We start from the raw sequence: 20313 nt of genomic DNA on the forward strand, positions 1-20313 counted from the left end.
TTTCGGCTAGTTGAAGGAACATTTCTTCGCCAAAGTGTAAGTGTTGGAGGTTTTACTTTGCCCGGTTTGCTTCCTTGTTTTATTCTACTTCGTTGTTCGGAGTAGGTCCAAGGGTTTGTAAAAAAAAAGCAACGCACTCGTCTTGAAAGTCGAGAAGAATTTCAAAACCTCCTATTTGACCATGAGGTTGTACCATTAGATCTTTCCCAGAGTGAAGACTTACGGTTTGCTGTTTGCAGGATGCGACCAACCTGCTACCTGCTCCGACACTCACTACACAGGTGTGACCGAAGCAGAAGGGAAAGAAATCGGACCGATGATCAGGTCCCAAACCTTTCGAGTCCCAGGCGATGCTACGCTTACACCGACCTACAGCCAAGGTAATGAACGAGGCTCTCCTAAGTACGGTGAACTCCCGGGCGAACTGATGACTTCGCCGGTGAGCTGTGATGCAAAAGAACACCCTTCGCTTTGCCTGTGAGCGGGCTCGTTCCCCGGTCCCGATGAACGATGTGGCCACAGACGCTGGAGCGTTTCGAAATGAGCATTCCTCGCTGGAAATGCAAATGATGGTTCGTTTAATCGCACGCTTAAATTGCAATATCTTTGCCGCGAAACGGGAGGTACGAGGAGGCTGGCAAACAGGGGGGTTCGGAAATAGTATCTATTCCACGTTCCACTGCGTGCACCTCTTGGCAGTGCACAGCACTCCCTTAGGCAGATCTTTAGCCTCATTCGGCTGCTTAACGTTTTACACGTACATGTTCAGGTTACACCGCATTCGCTCGGTGTTATTCCTTGTTGCCGAGCGTTCGAACATGTACCCGTACCAAAGGTTAAGGATAATGATGGTTCGGTGCATTCGAAAAACGGCAACCATTGCCAACGGGAAGACAAAGCCACAAGATACGGAGGAAATTAATTCCCGCCGAACATACCTGCAGCTTTCGATTCACCTTGCTATCTACAGCGTCAGAAATGCTTCTCTACCTGTGTGCTGTTGTAAAATGCGTGAAAATAGTAGTTTTTTGTTGTTGTTGTAAAGAACGAACATCATTTTCTAACACATTCCACACTGTCTGACGGGCTATCAAAAGGGAGTGAATGAAAAGGTTCATAGTGCCCTGCTATATGGGCCCTCACGCACGCTAGAGAAGGTTGGAATGCAAACATTGAGCAAATGCCACCAAAATCCGAAGACTGTGAGAGAAAGAGAGAGCATTTGAAAATGTAAACTATGATTCAGAGAAAAAGGCTTTGATCGTCATCGTCTTGGTGGAAAAGCCGGCCATAAAAAACGGGAAATTAAAAGCGACTGAGAAGGAGCGAAAATGGGTCTTCCCGCACCATAGCCGAGCGACAGAGAAAGGAACTGCTTTCTTCGACTGCAATGCGCAGAGAGCCTGTACGATGGTGAGAGCGAACGAGAGAGCGACAGCAAGAGAAAGCTGCAAAAGCGAGCTGCCACTGTCAGTGTGTGAGAGAGAGTAAGCAAATGAGAGGGAGAGAGAGCGCGTGTTTGGCGAGAGAGCGCTCATCGCTGCAGACGCCTGCTTGGGTATGTGATGCCAGTGCCGAAACAAAGTACGCGTCCTGGAGCGCGCGGCAACCGCGTTTAGTCCCGTAGAAGCTGTGCGTGCGGAGCGATCTCGAACAACCCATTTTCCACCGCGTCCCGGTTTTTGTGTGCGTGCGTGCCGTCAAACGTGTGGACGAGAGTATTTTTCGCGGCAAAAGCCGGATCGACCATCGATCGACGGTTGTGGTTTTTGCGGTTGTTTTTCTTTCCAAAAGTTTTTGTGTAGAGTGTGATTTAATGCCAGTTCGGTGGTACAAACAGTAAGCGACCAATCTTTAAATTTTGTAAAAGGAAATTTGAAATCTTAGTGAGCGAAAATAACGATACAAATATATTGTAATACAAAACAACCCTAACACGTGTGTGAATTGTGGCGTAAATGATATTTTATCCGCCAGCTATCGATCGCGTGACAACTTTAAGCAAACCCAACCAGTGCCCTAGTGTGTGTGTGATTGTGTGTGTGTGGTTTGTGTTTGAACGATATTTGGTGTCGGCGGTGGCACTAGTGCTAGCAAATAAATCACCACCAAGCTTTCCACCTATTTCCCACTAGCAGAAACACAACAAACCTCGGTGGAAAAGCTTTTTTCCCCTCGCCGCTTTGAAGAATTGTGTGTGTGTGATTGTGTACGATTACGTATGTTGCAGTGCGTGTGTTTGTTTGATGGTGTGATAAGGCAAAGCTAGTTAACCGCTCCAGCTAGAGAGAAGTGTGAAACAAGTGTGAAAGAGCTTCTCTGGGCAGGAAAGGAAACAACAAAAAAACATTGCTGCCAGCCACGACTGAAAGGATAAGGATATCGGTGCGCCATCGAGTGGTGGTGGCGCGGGTGCGGCACGATCCAGTGTATCAAGAGGTAAACTAAACCGATCTGACATAACACCACCAACCGAGGGGAGGAAGAGGTTTTGAGATTTTCCGCCAAGGAACGAAAACGTCACGCCTGATAAATGATGGAAATGTTAGGAACGATGTTTAAAGTTGCACTGCTACCACCAGGCGACAGTGCGACGAAATGATGTCAGTTGGAATTTGTTTAAGGCTGACGATGGTTCTTTAAAGCTGAACTGGGCCGTACGGAGCTCTACGGCTGTGAGGATACGGTTTAGAAGGATTGCCGGTGGATTACTTTACATAAAGGCGTAAGGCTCCCAGCTGCAATGGGTGACTAATTGGATGTCTGTAGAAGTCGTAGCAGTGGAAAATTGTGTCAACTCGGTTGCGTTTAGACAAAACATTGCCATACTTACTGTATCAGTTGCATATGTTACGGTTCAATAAGCCTTAGCTGTGGCGCTTCTTGGAGATACAATCGCGTTTGTTCAAAGTTATTTGGATCAAATTGAACAGATGACCTTTCCCTCGCAAACAATTTAATCCTAAACAAGAATCGTCATAGAAGTGCTGCGAATTAACCCTCACCAATGCACACAATCACAAGATGGTACAGTAAATTAATTGCATTCAATATGCGACTTGCTCCTTCACTGCTGGCGAAAGAACCGAGCAAACCATATCGAGAGTTGACCAGTTTTAATTGCTCCAAATGAACCCTCCGACCATCGCTAACGACCCACGGTGCCCGTATTGAAACTCTCCCGTTCGTTAAAGTAATCACGAGCGATATAAATTCCACACGCACACACACACACAAACCTTTCCCCCGTTTTTAAAGCAGCTGCTTTGCACGTACAGTCATGCTGCAAACACGCGCTAAAAAGTTAGCCGCACCACATCCTCCGTATCAAATGTATATCTTTCCCATTTTTTTTTTGGTTTTTTGGTATGCCTCCTGCCTCACGGGACCCACAGCGTGGGGAGCTGCAACTGCATTCATACAACCAGCAGGCTCCCCCCGAGCAACTGGCACACCGATTTCTTTTGCTGATCAAGAACTCGCACCATAAATACTCGCGCGCAAGGAACGTAAAACGGCTCCTCCAGAATGTGCTGCACTTTTGCGTTCCTTGTAGATTTCGCTTTATGTGTGTGTGTGTGTGTGTGTGTGTGTGTGTGTGTGTGTGTGTGTGTATGTAACTAAACCTTATGCTTATGCCCTTTCGTTGTGGCAAGCAAGAAGCAAAAACGGGTGGCAAACGAGTAGGTCATTGCAATAGAATTATGTTCCATTCGGTTCGGTCGCCGCGAACAGTTCCCCCCCCCCCGTACCGCTCGTACCGTTGCGGCTGCAGCAGCAGCAGCGCGGCGTGAATGCAACTACGCGGCAGCACGAAAGCGCGAAAGATGCAGATGATGCAGTAATAATGAATAATTTAGTCGATTGTGTGCAGCAAAGATGGGAGGTAATTATCGCTTGGTGCATTACAACCTGCCCATATCGACCGAGAGCGAGAGAGAGAGAGACAGAGAGAGAGAGAGAGAGAGAGAGAGAGAGAGAGCGAAGGAGTGTAACAAGCAGCAACAGCAGCAGCAATTGAAAACAGCTGCAGGCACAGCACCATAACCCGATAAGTATCTGAACTTGCTGAACCTGGGGCTGCCTATTTTCTGCACTGCCCACTACCGCCCGCTTTGTGTTTTTTCTTCCCCGGGAAAATGGGGAATGTTTTCGTTGGAAAGGAAAACGATTCCAAAAATAGTGCTTGCGCGGTTTGCCTTTTGGGGTTTGAGCAACTCGTTTTCTTCTGGGGCAGAGGGATGACTTTGGCTTCCCGTGATGATTTAGAAGAATAGATAAGGGAAAGAAACAGATGAAGAGAGAGAGAGAGAGAGAGAGAGAAGAAAGAGAGAGAAAAGTGATACAAAGAGAAGAATAGGGCACGATTCTATCATAAATGATGCCAAAACTGAGCACGTTCCGGGCGAACGTTTCATTCTTCGCATGCATATCAATACATAATGCCCGCCGCTTGATTCGACCGGGGAATAGTGGCCTGCTGCTCCCCTTTAACCCACACGCCCGACTGGGTCGATAATTGTTCCTATAAACAGAACCGCACTTTTCCAAATTTCCCGCGAGACACAGAAGCGGGCAAAGTCAGCTCACACAGCTCACGTGTGAGCCGGGCGGCCGTTTCTGCGTGCGTGCTGCTGTCGTTGTGCACCCAGTTTGCCCTAATGTTCGCATTATGATGATGAAGTGAATCATAAAGTGTGGGCTGTGGTTGTTGCTAAATGTAGTGCTTTTTTTTTTTTAAAAAAAGAAGGAATTTAACCTAAGCTAGACAAAGGACAACATCACGATCGACGAACGGGAATCGTGACGCAGCCGTGCACAAATTAAAAAGCTCATTTATTTAATTAAAATAATTTCAGCCACACAAATCTAATATGGCGCCTATCGGGCGGTTCAATCATTTAATTATTTTACCTTTCATTTCCGTGGTGGGGGAAAAAAAGCAAAAAGATTCCTGCAATTTACCGTTTCCGTAAATGGCGTTCAAGCACAGAGCAGCAGGACAGGAAGGCATAAATGGAATGGCGCATCAAAATAAGATCACATTTTCACGCACAATTTCGATTCCACGCTCGCCACGCGGCACCGTTTGGGGGAGTTCTTTCTTCAAGTGAATTTGAAGCATTGAGGTGGTTCTTTAGAGCGAAAAAAAAACAGACACACACACACATACACTCCCATACCGGCAGCATAAAACTCCGCCCGTCAGCAGTTTTCCAAACATGTGAGCCACCGCTTCGCGTGCGTTTATGTGTGAGGGCCGCTCGGGGTATTTAGAAAAATGAACCTGAAACATTCCGAAGCAATCGGGCCCGTAGGGTTTATGGGATTTGTTGCTGCCGAGTGCCTCAACCCACTTCCACTCACACACACGCGTTATAGGGTCCACCAAACGGAAAGGGGGGGGGGGGAAACGCGTTTATAAATGGCTATGTTTTTCCAGTAACATAAATAGTGGAAAATAATAATAATAAACACGCACGGACTCATGCACGGACCCCATTGCCTTGACAGTGCCCCGTTCTGTCTGCGTGATTGTTTGTGCGTGTGTGTGTGTGCCTGCTGACAGTGGGGCGTTTTGTGGTTATGTGGTATGCGGTGGCCGGCAGCGTGGGGCCGGTGGGTTCGGTTGGAGGATTATAAAAGGCAACATTTTCTATACACCATTTATCGAACCATATGTACCGGTTTGCGTGCGTTGGGTTTGCAGGCAACGAACGAAGCAAACAAACAATGACGCTGAGCCGGTGGGTGGCGAAAGAGGGAGCAATGAGTCTAGCGGCCGACAGGAGGATTTCTAGCAACGGACAGACGCACATAAACACATTCATCCAACAACACCACCGAAATGCGTAATGTTCGCGTATGCCCAAGCACCGTACGAAAACAGCATTAACCACTCGAACACTCACGATCAGCATTTGGAGCATTTCGAGCAGTAGCGATTGCATATTGTGCGCAATGTGCGACTGTCCTGGCGGGATTTATTCGGGCCCGTCAACGCGCAGTGTGTGGGTCGGGGCAGACACCCCAAAATGAGATGCCAAAGTCAACCCGATCCGCTGCCGGTGTGCTTTTTCGGAAGTGATTTTTACTCCACCGCGTCTCCCGCGGTACGGTTTTCCCGGGGCGTTTTCCGCCGTTCGGAGCTATGGATGCTGACATGTGCATGTGCGCCTGTGTGTTTGTGTTGCCCGGGCGCCGGCTATTGCTTTGACAGGTGCGTGCGGACGCTGAATGCGGTGCGGATGGTTGATGTCAAACAAAAAAGCAAACAAATCACTAAGCTGACGTTAAATAAGTGCATTCCCTTTGCTCGCCTCCCGGGACAACGGAGAGACATGATGCTGATGGAAAGGGCAAGGGACACGTGAGTTTTGGAGTTGAAACTTTGAGATAGAACTGGTGGCAACGTTTTTCAGCGGGCTGTCCCAAATGTATTGGGCAAATCAGTTGAGTACAAATCACAAACATTGTAGCGAATGAATGAATGCATCCTTTTTTTTGACGAAAGCTTTAATCAAAATCCCTGTACGCTTAAAGTGTGGTTAAAACTAATCAAAAGTTTAAGCTTATTTCCAGATTTAGACAACATAAGCAAGTACATAATGGGAATGACTGAGAACACAAACAATCAGTATAGCAATTTACAGGGTTTTCCAGGGGTTCTCATAGTTGTGGGACACCTCCGAGACTCTTTCTAATTAGAAGTGAACTTCATATGTTGGAAATTGGACTCTATGGCATTCTTTTTGGACAGGCTCCTTGGCAATTCCTATTGGATTTGTCCAACACGTGTGCTATCGAGTTTTTTTCTCCTTAATTTCTATAGAGACTTTGAACCAATTGGCTTCATTCGCCTCTTGCTATAGTGTTCAATTCCCTCTAAAATAAGTTCATTTCACGGAAGAATAAAGTTCATTTCACGGAGTCAATAAAGAGTCCCACAGCTATGAGAGCTCCTGGAAAGCCCTGTATTCTACAATAAATAACAAAAAACACGTTGTAATAGACACAAAAACAAACTATTATAACCCACCATGATGCTGTCATGAATTAGTGTACATAGTTTAGACACCTTCAGGCATTTCTGGGCACAAAAACGCAAACCAAAACACAAACCCTCCCCCGGTTCGTTAATGTTCGGTACGATCGGTCAGCTGAATTCAAACCCCATTTGCCTCGTTGGTGACATGCAAACGAGTAATAAAAACAACACTCGCACACAAAAACATTACATTAAACCCCGTACCGACTTCCACCCTTTTTAAGGGTTCCATCCTTTCTGCCCCTAAAATTGGGCCCGTACGTGGGTGCGCCTAGAAAACACGCGTGCGGGACAGGAACGAACCTACAACAGGAACATGGTCCGGCAACAAAAACGAAAAAAAAGCCCGGAAGCGACCAATAAATCTACCGATTTATCGAGCGCATATTTTACGTGTCGTTGGCCGGCCCGATGCGTTTCGGAAAATGGGTGCGTTTTGTGTTTATTGTTGACTTGCGGGCTGTGCCTGGTTGGCTTCTTTTTTTTTTGTACGTTTGTGCATGTGTACCATTCAGGAATGGGCGCGGGTGACGACGTTTCGCTTCATCAGACGGGCTGCAGTTTTGTTTCCACGCTCCCCCAGTCTTTCTTTCGTTTCCGAATTTTCAAACATTGGGCGCTGTCAGGCACGGGTCCTCGTCTGTTGTTATTGGTAGGTGTGCGTGTGTGTGTGCATTGTTTTTCGTTGCTTTTGTCGGAGGCGGTAAGGCGGTAAACCGAGCCAAACCAGGCCCTGCTCCCAGGTTCAATTGTTTCAATTACAAATGTTTACGGCAGCAACCGCTCCCCGCCGGTCCCCGTTGGCAGTAAAAACAATGCGGCTATGCTGCACCGCCTGCACTGGCCGCTGCGTGATTGGGGGGTTGATGGCGAAGGGCGATGCATTTATGGTGAGCTGATGAAATGTTTTTACATCGCTGCGTTCAACCGTGTTGCCCTTTTGCCCCCCAAGCTGAACGGGATGGGAAGGCAAAACATTTGCGGGAATGGGAAATCAAAACATAACGAAACATCGAACATGCCTCCCTTTCCAAAGGGGTGGGTAGGCGTGCTTGAGCCAGTCAGAACATTATGGCACAGAAACAGGAAGGAATCGCATCATGAAGCGTAGGTTATGATGCGCAATGAGCGCGTAACAGGGGTTCCGAGATGTGCACCGGAAGACGCTGAGCCGATTAAAACAACAATGCTGTAATTGTACACATAAAAGTCAGTTTCATGTCATGGCTTTTTTTACTACTTTAAACTGAACCATTTGCTATCGCAGTCAATATTTAACGGCCATCGATTACCCGCCAGCCATTTAATTTAATGAACACAGCATACTGCAACCCAGCGCCCACCCCAAAACCACCCACAAGAATGACCAAAAACACCAAACCCAGTGTATGCATTGGCTGCAGCCCACAATGAGCCTCCCAGGCGCTTGGTTGTTTGTGTGTACTCGACCAGTGCTGTGTGCTACCGATGATATTGTGCATTCAACCCGAACGCATTTACCGGGAGCAGCACACACAAACAGGGCATTAAAAAACGTTGAAGGCGCCCTGCTCTTTGCCTCCCTGTTCCACGATGCACGTGCTACACGTATGAACGGGTCGGTAAACAATTAAATTTGGTTAACTATTAATAATTATAAATAATGGAACATAAACAAACCTACCCAGGCCGGAGCCCAGTGCACATTCTGCTTGATCAGTTTGCTGACCCACCCATCCCAAACACTCACACACAAACGACCGTTGGTGTGTCCGTTTAACCTGTGTGGGACGTTTTACATCCATCCACTTCCATCGTATCCAACCATCCAAATCATGTCAGCGTGTAACCCATGGTAACATTGTCCCTTAATGGTTTCGAAAACACATTCCTGGAACGGGGACACCGTTGGGACGCCTTACATATCGCCAATTGCCATGGTTGATGCAAAAGACAGAAAAACTGAAAAGAATCAATCAAGAATCAACATTTGTTGACTGGAAGCGAAGTGCACACGGTGGGCGGACAGGCGATGAAGTTGGTGCCGGCTTTTCCTTTGGCACCAGACCAAGGACGGACCAACCGAACCGAAGCGTACAGTTCTTGTTTCGGGACATTGTATCTCAGGACCAGTGCTGTAAAATGTCAAGAGCATCGTGAGATTTTCAACAAACGAAAACAATGAACATATCCGTTGTAGCTTGATGCTCATTGCTGATACTGCGACATGCGAATTCTTGAATCCAACGCGATAGTCAGTTAGAGGACTGACAAGCTTAGCTTAATGCCGGCGCATAATCATGTTCTTTTTCTGGCTGTGAACAGTGCTGCCAAATGCCACTGTTTCAGTCACCAACACTCAAACACTAACATGACTGAAACGAAGTTCAAATAAGCTCACGAACACAACTGAGATGACCAGTGACGAGACTCAAACAGCTGGAGGATCAATCACATGCTTGGTGACATTTTGATTAGCTCCCAACTCTTGGTCACTTATTTGGTCACGACATTTTTGTCGGCGGAAATCACAACTTTCTTGGAATATACTTGGTGTGAGGGCACAAGCAACAAAATGGGCATGCTTTCTACCTTCTGTCTGTTTTGATTATCTGTCGGGTTAAACAGAGAGAAAAAATATGCTCATTAGGTTTCTTGGAACCGCTCACAAGCACAGTGTATCTCCCATGACCATCGTGATGATCACCGACTGAAAATATCACGATCAAGTGACTGAGAGTTGGTTGCACACAATGTCACCAAGTATGTTATGGTCGCACCAACTGTTTGAGGCTCGCCTCTGATCATCACAGCAGAGCTCGTGACGCTGACATCATTTTGTTTCAATCGGAATTTGTCATGACTAATGACGCAAAAATGTCATAAAGCGTTTTGAGTATCACCTCTGATTATCACAATTGAGTACGTGACACTGATATGGATTTTGTTTCAGTCCGACTTTGTTATGACATTGACAGTCACATTTTGCAGCACTGCTCAGGACACGGGGGTCTATCTTACATGTCCATCATTCAACGACTGGTTACGCTTAATCGACAGCTTGTGGTCGTGTTGTGAGATCGGCATGCAAAAAAACGAACAACTCCCTGTTTTACAACCTCCAGCGAAATGGGCGCGTCATTGTTGTGGTTAACCATTCTTTCGAATAATGTTTTCCACAGTTTCTTTTTCATTATTAAATGGGCATCAAAAAAGAAAACAAAACAAAATGCCCTTATTGAAGAAAAAACGGCATAAACCCACAGCTCCCTTGAGTGTGCGTGTGTGTGTTGTGTTGTTAATTTATGCATTCGCTTCGTGCCGTGACGAACCGAACTGTCCTTGAGCTGAACGGGCTGCGTCGCGTGCAACATGCACCAACAGCACGGTTTCCCGCGTATGTCATGTTTGCTGCCAGGACTCATTAGCGCCATTATGGTTTGGCGCGGGTTGGCGGGATGGCGCTTGGGCTGGAAAATCTCCGATCTCCACTGGACGGCAATCAACACGTATTTGTTAATATTGGAATTGACCACCAGCAGCAATAGCAGAAGTTGTAGTTGGACGAAAATTTGCATCCATGCAATTGATATAGCGCCCGCAAGGCATATTCGAATGGAACGGACGCTTCGTGCTTCACAAGGTCATCACAACATTTAATTGCAGTGAGCGTGGGTTCATTTCAAAATCCTCATACACACCCTCCCCACATTGACACATGTTTGTCATTGAGTCCGTGCCGCCCGGCTATTGAGTGACAACAAACAGAAAGGATCATTAACAATCGATAAGGGAGCAAGCCGAAACAATGAGCAGAGAACAAAAAAAACGATTAAAGCAAATTGGCACGAGTGGGTGGGTGGTGGTGGGGTGGTTCGGTAGGAGATATTGCTGCTACAATACTAGAAATGCATTCCACGTTGCTGCGTAAACGGTGCTCCATCCAATCGGGCTGCGCACTCTACGGGGCTCAACGCGTACGTGACCGTTTTTAATTACGGCAAAATGGCGGATGGTTGGAACAGGGGGAGGGGAAGGTGGCTCGGCATCCAACCTGCCGTGTCGTGTCGCGTCGAACGAACAAACGCTTAAAGGACAAATAGAGGCGACATTATCAAATCCCCACTCGCTCCCCGGGGACACTGTTAAAAGGTTGTGTACAGTGCGTTGCGAAAATAGGTGCCACTAGTAAATGGCGGGGTTACACTGAAAAAAAAAAACCAAAAACAAACCGTACAATGCAAGCATAATTTGAGTCAAATTTGACCGCAAAAATCGTGCGCTCTTGAAATCCGATTAGCCTGCCGGAGGAAAATCGGCTGCACACTCGCGGTTTGACACCCACTGTAACATGCCCTTAAGTTCATTGGCCCCGGCGCTTCCCCCGCACGCCAAAACGATTCCCTTCGCGCGCAAGTGCGCGCGTATGATTGAGCGGCGCGTGAAACATGCATTCAACATCGTGTCGTCCCACCCCTCCCAAACCCGCGTTCCTTTCCGCGAGGGGTCGCGCGTGTCAGCGTGTTTGACATTTGCGCGTGAGGTTTCATTCTAATGAAGCGCCACCACCAGTCGGGCTCAAGATTCGGCGTTTGCGGCGAATAGGTGGTGGGGTTAGGCAAGGAGCCGATGGGTGGCAGTGCCGGGCGACAGTGTATTAGTAGTAGCGGCACGATGCAGCACCGATGTCATGACGCTAATGATGACAGCTTGTGGCATTATCCAATTGTGCTGGAGCAGCAGCAGCAGCAGCCGCTTCTGCTTTGGATGAGCTTTGACGGTTGGTTTATTTTGGCCGCCGTCGTCGTTGTTGTTGTTGTTGAGGTTGCTGTTTTTGTGTCTCTTTCCCTTTTCCACACCCGCGCTGGGACACTTAAAAGCAATTGACAGTAGTTAGTGGCAGGACCTGGTGTAAAGCACTTTCGGAAGGTGATTTGCAATGGCCATCACAGAGCCAGACACACCGAATTGGGAAGGTTAATATGAAGATTCAACCGCGCACGATAAGACAGCAGTATCATTAGCTAACAGGTGGGTACACAGCACAGTTTGAGGGAGTGTAATACCGATTACACGTGCTATCGGCGCGTTGCAGATTATTGCAGTGCTAATAGCAACTGGTTAGCTGCTCGCTGAATACTAATTAACAGTTCGGTGTAGTTTGTGGGATTATGGGTTTAAGTCTTGGTGCCGACGTGATATGAGCCTTTCCGATCGATTGATTGATAGCTAACTAATCAGCGTTACAATTTGCGTGATTGAATCGCTCGCTTACAAAAGTGCATTTCAATCAACTGTTTAACACACATACACATAGACGCACAGCGAAAAACGAAACAAAATCATCACACTCCAGCTCAGCTCAGCAAGATTAAACGCACATTAAACACCAGCTCCAGAAATTAAATTTAGCTCCCATCCATTCCAACTGGCATCTCTATTCAGCCGCACAGTTAGTTACCGTTTTGTAGCCAGCTTTTCCACCAGAATCAATCTACGCCCCAATCTATCGCCGAACCGTATCGAATCGAAAGCGCTTGGCGAAACCATAGGAAATCGCTTGATCCAAAGCCGATTCGAGGCCCACCGCCGCGCTCCCTCGAACGCTGCTTGTGCACGGTGCCACAGTGGAAACCTGCGCCCCGATCCGGTTCGGTACCGATTTTCCGGCCACACTGGGATCGATTCGACCCGGCAAAACCCACCTCTGGCCGTTGCTCCAATCCGATAAATTAGATTGTAGCGTACACACTATCCCATGCACACACACACAATGCTGAAAACGATGCCGTCCCATGAGAGCTGGACTCATACCTGGTGCACCTTCGCTTTAGAGTGCTTTAGGTGCTCCACGGAAACTGGAGGAAAACGGATTTACCCGTCACCTAAAGCTGCCTTCTTGTCTCTCGATCTCTTTGGTTTCAAACCCGGTAAGGGAGGGACCCGGTCCGGTAAAGCCATACGCCGTGTAAACAAAGTGCTTTCCATTTTCGATTTACCCTCCGAAACCGAAAACCGCTCGTCCGGTCCAGCCGTCCGTGTGTCGATGCGGAAGATCAAGAGGGTTCCCGGTGAGGCACCACGGCTGGCAACATCAAACTCTCGTTGGCACCGCGGTGGGGAAAACGTTAAACGTTAATTGAACCGTTAAGAAGCGTCCACCATATGGCCTAACGAGAATCGATAATCTGAGGCGTGAGCAGGTGAGCCGAGGCGGGGGGGGATGGGTTTATTCACTTCAGAGTATTGGTGCTGGTGCTTGAAAAGCGGGTTACTTGCCCGGCATACAGCTTAAAGTCGATCGATTCTTTTCGTTTGCTACACCGGAAATAGTGCCCGATGCGCCCAGGTTTCCCACAAGGTCGCTGACGGGTGGCCAGTACGAGGCAGCACCTCCGCTTAAAGATGTCAACGACTTCTAAGGGCTCCAAAGACACTGGAGACTAGGAGAGAGAGAAAGAGAGAAACATAGAACACGACAATCTCATATTTCTCACCCATTGCATCCCGGCTTCTCTGAGTAAAACCTGGTTTAAGGCCAAAAAAAATGGGACGCCATCTGTTAGTGGCATTAAACATTAAACACACGGGCACACGGGCACAACACGGCACGGTTCCCACGGAGCACGGCAGCTACATCCGGCCAGCCGGAGCCGAAGTTTGGAATCTCCAGGCCGGAGTTAAAATATTTACCAGACATACGTGACAAGAAGCAGGTTTTTAAGCAGCAGAAGCACCATTTTTTCATCCACGTTTGGTGTCAATTCGATTAAGGGCCTACCCTTTGAAGCGGTACAGTACTCCCAAGACGGCCGCCGTCAGTCTTCAATCGCATTAAGAAGCAAATCAAGGACCTTAACCTACTCAAACAGTTAGTTTGATTTTCGCAATGAGATTGTCTTCATCTAATAACGGAAAGGCTGGCAAACTTCCAGCGGGTATTTGCTATCCTTTAATGGTGAACTTCATGCCCAACCGAGCGATACGACCTTGAGATTTACATTTTTTTTTTTTTGCTTTTTTATGCATTCCAATGCTCTAGAACGCTCGTTGCGTATTCCAAGAGCCCGAGCAGCCTCTAATCGCAGAGCAGAGTGTTTCCCGTGTCTTGTTTGTTAATCGTTATCTCATTCCGTTCCACTGGCGCTGGTTCATCAAAACCACCTGTGACGGGCGCAGGCTGTTGCAGAGAAAGAGCGAGAGTCTGTGTTGGATATCTGGAAGCTGGTCGTTTTCTACGAATCTAGGAGGACCTCCGAGCAGCAGCTCATCAAACTTCTGGGACGATCCTGACGACGATACGGCATCTACGGGGATTGAGTGGAATTCTGTTTAACCTTAAACGCCGGACGTAATTAGCAGTACCTGTGCGCATATCAGCCATCCACCCGTCGCCCCTTCTTTCGCTACGTTCCGTCGGACTGAATAACATTCTCTGCTTCGCTTTCGTAGCGTGGTAGAGCGTTTTGGAACGTTAATTAAAAATTACTTATCCTCCCGGGGTTTGGGTCTGCTTCACAATGGTTGTTCTTTCGTTTCTGCTCCTCCGGCTTATCAGTGATCGGAGCTGTAGAGCAAACGAGCTAGTGACCAAGAACTTGCCGCATGTGACGCGAGTTTCTTCATTGCTCACGATGGCTTGTGACGTACGGTTTCATCTCTGCCTCCAGAGTTTATTTTATTTCCGACGAGACACAACTACACGATTGCTCCGTTTTATTTTCGAGGAGTCTTTTTTCGGCTCTCGTTTTACCTATTTTTGGTTAAGGCACTGTATTAAAAAGAAGATTGCTCGGTCGTGATAAGCAAACCACTCGAATCCTGCAACCTGATGCCGTATAAAACGGAAAGTACAAACAAATATTTAATAAGATTCCAATTGCACCCAAACTGAAGCTTCAGAGCGCAAAAACACATCAGTTCCGAAACCTTAAAAGGGTGAGGTGTAAAAGAACAACCAAACGCCCGATCCCGCCGGGTACAACCGTAGGCGTGCTCGTGCCTAATGCATACATATGTTGCTGATGCTAATGGACAGAATCACGATGGCAATCGGCAATGGTTTAAGGGGGAGGACAGTCTGTTTGCTGAAAGCATCGAACACAGGCTCCATCTCATGCTGTGACATCGACGTAATGCGAACCGCCGGAGGCACCAGCCCTTTTTCCCCTCGCACAGTGTTGCTGCGGAATCGAGAAAGGAGGCAAATAATGCCGCCCCCCGGGCCACTTGAAGCTGTCAGATCGGATTAAAATCCGCTGCCTTTGAACTGTGCCTGCGAGCTGTCGGTGGCAGCGCTTTGGCCGATGGGAGAGATTTTGGCCGGGAAACCTACGAATTCTAGGAAGTGATGAATGGCAACCAAACCCCCCAAGGCAGAGCAGTGAATGTGTGTGTGTGTGTGTGTGTGTGGAATGTAAATCTGGAACATTGGTTGGCTGAAGCAAGAGTGCAATTCGATCCGGAGCAACTTGGCGAGAAAACGGCGCGGAAAGGAATCGATCACAGCCCGAATGGCTGCATCCTCCCATAGCAGCAACGTAGCGACTTCGAACACTGCCGGAGCATATTAGATTTTACACGATTGTGCGCCGCAAGCCATAAGCAAACAGTGAGCAACATAATTATAGCAACTGACTGCTGCTGCTGCAAATCGTTTGTCAATGCCAACTCGAGCTTCATTTCCACTCAACCGGGGCGGGAGAGAGAAAGAGAGACAGCTTCGACGATATGGTATTGGGCAGGGACACACACACACACCCACACGCATGTGCCGTGCGGAAAGGGAGTCGGTATCGGCGAATGAATAATTAAACCGCGCACCATACGAACGACTAGTAATTAGTGTGGCTTTTGATATGTAATCTATCGATTATGCGCCGCTTAAATGTATGTTTGGGTGGAACGGTGCCAGGGAGCGCGAGTTGCGTGCGTTCGATGTAGCTAATTTCCATGCATTATCCTAATTTCGTCAATCGAGTGTGTGTGTGTTTGTGGGTGGGTGTATGTGTATCAATGTCAATTTGCCGCTTTTGGAATGGGTGGCACTGTTGTAGGCAAAAGGTGAACGATGAACGAGTGAATAATTTACCAATTGGAAGGTTGGCGTTTAGGATGATTCTGTGTTGGGTTTTTTCCCGCCACATCTATTGCGCAGCCAATAGTAGAGCAGATCACTTTACGGATGCAAAATACTCAAAAACTCTGCAATGGATTAGTCGAACCATGGTGCACCATTTTAATGGTGGAAATTGTTAAGCGATTTTTCAAACATGCTTGCGTAATATTTCCTGAATCCCCTCCGCGTCGAACAGCAGTCGATCTGGGAAAGAAATTCTCACAAATAAATTCGACTAATTAGGATTTCAATCGAATTTCTATTTCTATTCTTACCTAAATGTCTAATAAGACTTACGCGAAGATTTTACAAAAATCCAACGTTACGTTGTTTTACAAATGTATGACGTCAATGGGAGAAATACAGCTTTCTCATGCTCGTTTGATTGATCCGGCTGTGTCTCCGCTCACCACAGACCTTACCACAGACACACACAATCATTGGAAAATTGTGAATTAATTAACCGTTTTTCTTATCTTTTCCCACTTTCACAGAGCACTCCAACAAAGCCCCAACTGGTGGTGGAACCGAAACGTGGCTGACATTTAAACTCAATTAGGTAAGTGCACGACTCCCCGAAAACAGGCGTCAAAAGCATTTGAATTTTCCACCATCAAGAGCCCCAAGAAAACAAAACACTTTTCCCGCAACCGAAACGCCACTCACCTGAGTGAGTGTGTGTGTGTGTGTGTGTGTTGGGTTTGTCTCCATTGGGCCACATGACGCAAACGGGTAGAGAGATTCCATGGCACACCCGGAGCACAATTGCCGGCGGGCTTCTCTCGGGTGCGTGCGTTTGCTTTATTGCACCATATTAGCTCGTTACGCGAGAATTCAGTTTTAACGGGCCCATTCGCATGAACTGTCGCATAGCGTTTTAAACCTGGCCCGTTACAGCCGTCGCTCATATTTCAACATTTCAGCCGCCACGTGTCACAACCACGGACAATCACCGTAGGGGGCACTGCAAAAGGGAAAAGTTTTTTGATGAGATTTGGCCCTGAAGAAGAAACCCCGACCAGCTGACGGACCTTCCGAAACGACCGTAGGAGACGAGACGGTTCGTAATTTCTGTTGACATGCGTTTGTGATATTTAAACAGGCGGCAGCAAGGTACGGCAAGCTCCGGTCGGACTACTTCCCCGGTCCCACGGACTGACGCAAACCCGGACTGACTTGTCTGTTTGCGCTGTCTTCGATGCGCAAATAATGTCCCGCCCCGAAATTCTGCAAATCCTCCCAATCCCCCGGTGCTGCCTGAACCCTCGCCTGGGTTACGGTGAGTCGTTTTGCTCATCCATTGCAGTCAATTGGCTGGGGTGGTGTGTGTGTGCCTGGGACCACCGCCGCCACTGCCGCCACTGATGAGGGCAATTTATGGGGTTTTTGCCCAAACGCCACCCTCCCCAAAGAGGATGAAACGGGGATGAAGTTTTACAGCGCAGTTAGCTCGGGACCGTCTGCTTCTGCTGGTGGGAATGCTGAAGAGCGTACAATTAAACTGAAAGAAATTAATTCTGACCCTGAGATGGTGCTTCAAGGATAAATTGGTTTGAGAATTGATTCCCATGCGCCATGCCATTGGTGTCTTCTCTCCGTGGGTACCAAGTTCTGTGTCCTCTGAGTAGATGGGAGTGTGTGTGGATCTTCGGATCGGCCGAAACCTTTATTGGAGTTGATACAATGGTCAACAATGACGACATCCCAGGTACAATTAACTATTTACTGCGGGATTGTTGAAGTCTGGATGTATGTCTCTGGAACGTATCTCACAAAGGAAGGACATAACAAGTCGAGCAGTCCAAGTCATTGCTCAGTGGAAGGATAACCATTCACTAGCTCTAATAGGAAACGAGCTTTGTGAAGCACGGAACATTACATCCAACAAAAGGACAACCCATCTTGACCCACGCAGGCAGACAGGACCTGCCTTGACTGGGTCGCTTTCATCCCGTAACTCGTACCAATTGATGATCGCTCAATTAAAATGTAAATTTCAACTCCCTCCAACCAACCTCCACGACCGGTTCATTATCAATTTAATTGAGTGAATAGACAAACGGTTCCAATCAGCCATGGATTCTCGCAACAGTCCGGTGACGGGTCAATATTTGCCGTTTGCTGTGGCGTACCTAACACATCAACGAACGTTCAGCTCCTCCTTGCGTGTCGCTTGCTGTCGCTGTTCACGTCCGTTACACGTCTTCGCTTCGGACAAATCGCCTCAGCTATCGGACGTTATCGAACGACTTAACACAAGGACTCAGGCTTGCGCAAGAAGTGTGTAACATTGTTGTCATCAACAATTTGCTGGAAATGGCTCCGCTAGGCATCACTCAAAATTTATAACACTTCATCTCCTTGCACTCTGCTCCACAGCAGACAACGGAGATGTAAGCAATCGTGCCATCGTGTTAGCAGTGCACCCGTTGGTTCGGAAGGTGAGCACCTCAAGCAGTTGCTCGCACCCTGCTTGTCACATATCTCATTCGAAGCAGCTCCTTTGCGCAACGCTCCATCTATCATGCGGATCCATAATCTGTTCATACATCATCATTTGGAGCGGCAGCCCTAGTCCGTCGGCAGTGTTGTGTTGAAAGCCTAATCGAATGAAATAAAAATAAATAAACAATCGCCTTCGGGGGGCCATTCTTGGCAGATGGGGCGAACGCTGGCAAAGGGGGCAAAGGATTTGGAAAGGCATAAGGAATAACGGGCCGAAGCGGAAAGAAGCAACACAGCAATCGGATTGTCAGCTCGTTACGTTCACCGGCGCTCAGAGTTCAGAGCACACAGGGAGGGGGAAAAAACAGAATCATGAATCAAAGATTCTTGCCATCTTTGCCAGAACGAGCCTTCTCGAGCTGGAGGGGACGAAAAAGCAAGCTGGGAAGAAATGGAAAGCGTGGAAGTGTGGTAGTTTATGTTGCATTAAATCCTGCCGGCAAAACCGAGCTCAATGCGTGAAAAATTGAACAACAACCCAACACTGTTGCCTTTAATACCCAGCACTTCTTAATACGGAATGGCTTTTGGCTCCCTTCAGCAATCGATATGGAGCAATCGAGCGTACACGCATCCTGGCCGGGCACCCGGGCCCTTCAAGGATGCGAAGAATTTGTAAGCATCTCTCTTACAATCCGTAGTAACGTAGGAACCGCCGGCGACTGGCCGCTCGAGATAATCGTAATCGGTCACGGGTTTGCAAAGTCATGAAGCGTTCCGTAGTCGCTTGGGGAAGAATATTCTATACGCCGGGGGTCGGTCAAAATCTAATCAAACATCGTTCCTTATGTGCAGAAACCGCTCCAATGGCTTGACGTTCGATTTTTGTTCTGTGTGTACTCTGTGCGTGTTTTGCTATGCATCTTTTTTTTATGTGATATTTATTTAAGCTAGCCAACCGGTTCGTTACGGTTCATGTTTTATTTGCCATTTCTCTTCGCTCCGCGGCTAAGTGATGCGAATGATTTAATTTTGAAGCACGCACGGCCAGCGTAGAATTAATGCCATAATTTATAACTACATCATGATGAAGACATTTCGCCCCTGTCGACGAAGAAAAAGAGAGAGAAAGAGAGATCTAGGGAGAGATAGAGAATAAGAACGTTGGAAATAGAAACAAAATAGATGGGAAGCGGGGTTTGCAGCTATATCTAATCAATTTCTTTGAAAATCAAAGACAGGATGCGGAGCATTTCTCGTTATCGAAGCTGAACGAGCTTCAAAGGCCGCTGAAGCTTAGGGACGCGTCTAGTTTACAAAGATTTTCCCTTTTTTTTACCTTCGCTTCGCTTACCGCTTACCCTCTCTTCGGCGAGCCAGCTTGCTGGCGGTATCGAATTTCCGATTCGTTATTGAATTCTTTCATATCCATCCAGCTGTCAAACGAGCGGCGGCACAGTGATGGACCGGTGCTTGTTAGACTAGTGTGCAGCATAATCGGAGCATAGTTGGTGAATGCTTACCCGAAAAATGAAGCAAACCACCATAACCAAAAAAAAAAGAGAACATGAATACTCCTCCGACAGGTTCAATCATGTTGTGCCACAGAGCGGCTAAGACCTACGGTTAATGTGGATGTTTTGTGGTTGCAGTCGCGTTGCATTCAACGCTTTCTGCGGTTTCTGTCTCAAGTGCTTTTGAATGTGCGTTCTGTAGTTGGATG

General features: G+C 47.5%; 1 protein-coding gene across 3 annotated transcripts in view; it reads left to right on the top strand.

Annotated features, from left to right (window-relative positions):
* Positions 1-20313, top strand: part of LOC120895263 (connectin-like) — a 94922-nt gene that overhangs the window by 62899 nt on the left and 11710 nt on the right. The window contains exons 1-2 of one of the 3 annotated variants that reach the window (XM_040298429.1): positions 1607-2439; positions 16640-16704. The gene's annotated coding sequence lies outside the window, so the exon portion shown is untranslated. Of the gene's footprint in view, positions 1-1606; positions 2440-12908; positions 13231-16639; positions 16705-20313 lie in introns of those variants that run through there. The other 2 variants (XM_040298431.1, XM_040298430.1) reach the window with 2 other exon arrangements.

This window comes from Anopheles arabiensis, chromosome 2 (assembly GCF_016920715.1).
Source record: "Anopheles arabiensis isolate DONGOLA chromosome 2, AaraD3, whole genome shotgun sequence".
Lineage (NCBI taxonomy): Eukaryota > Metazoa > Arthropoda > Insecta > Diptera > Culicidae > Anopheles > Anopheles arabiensis.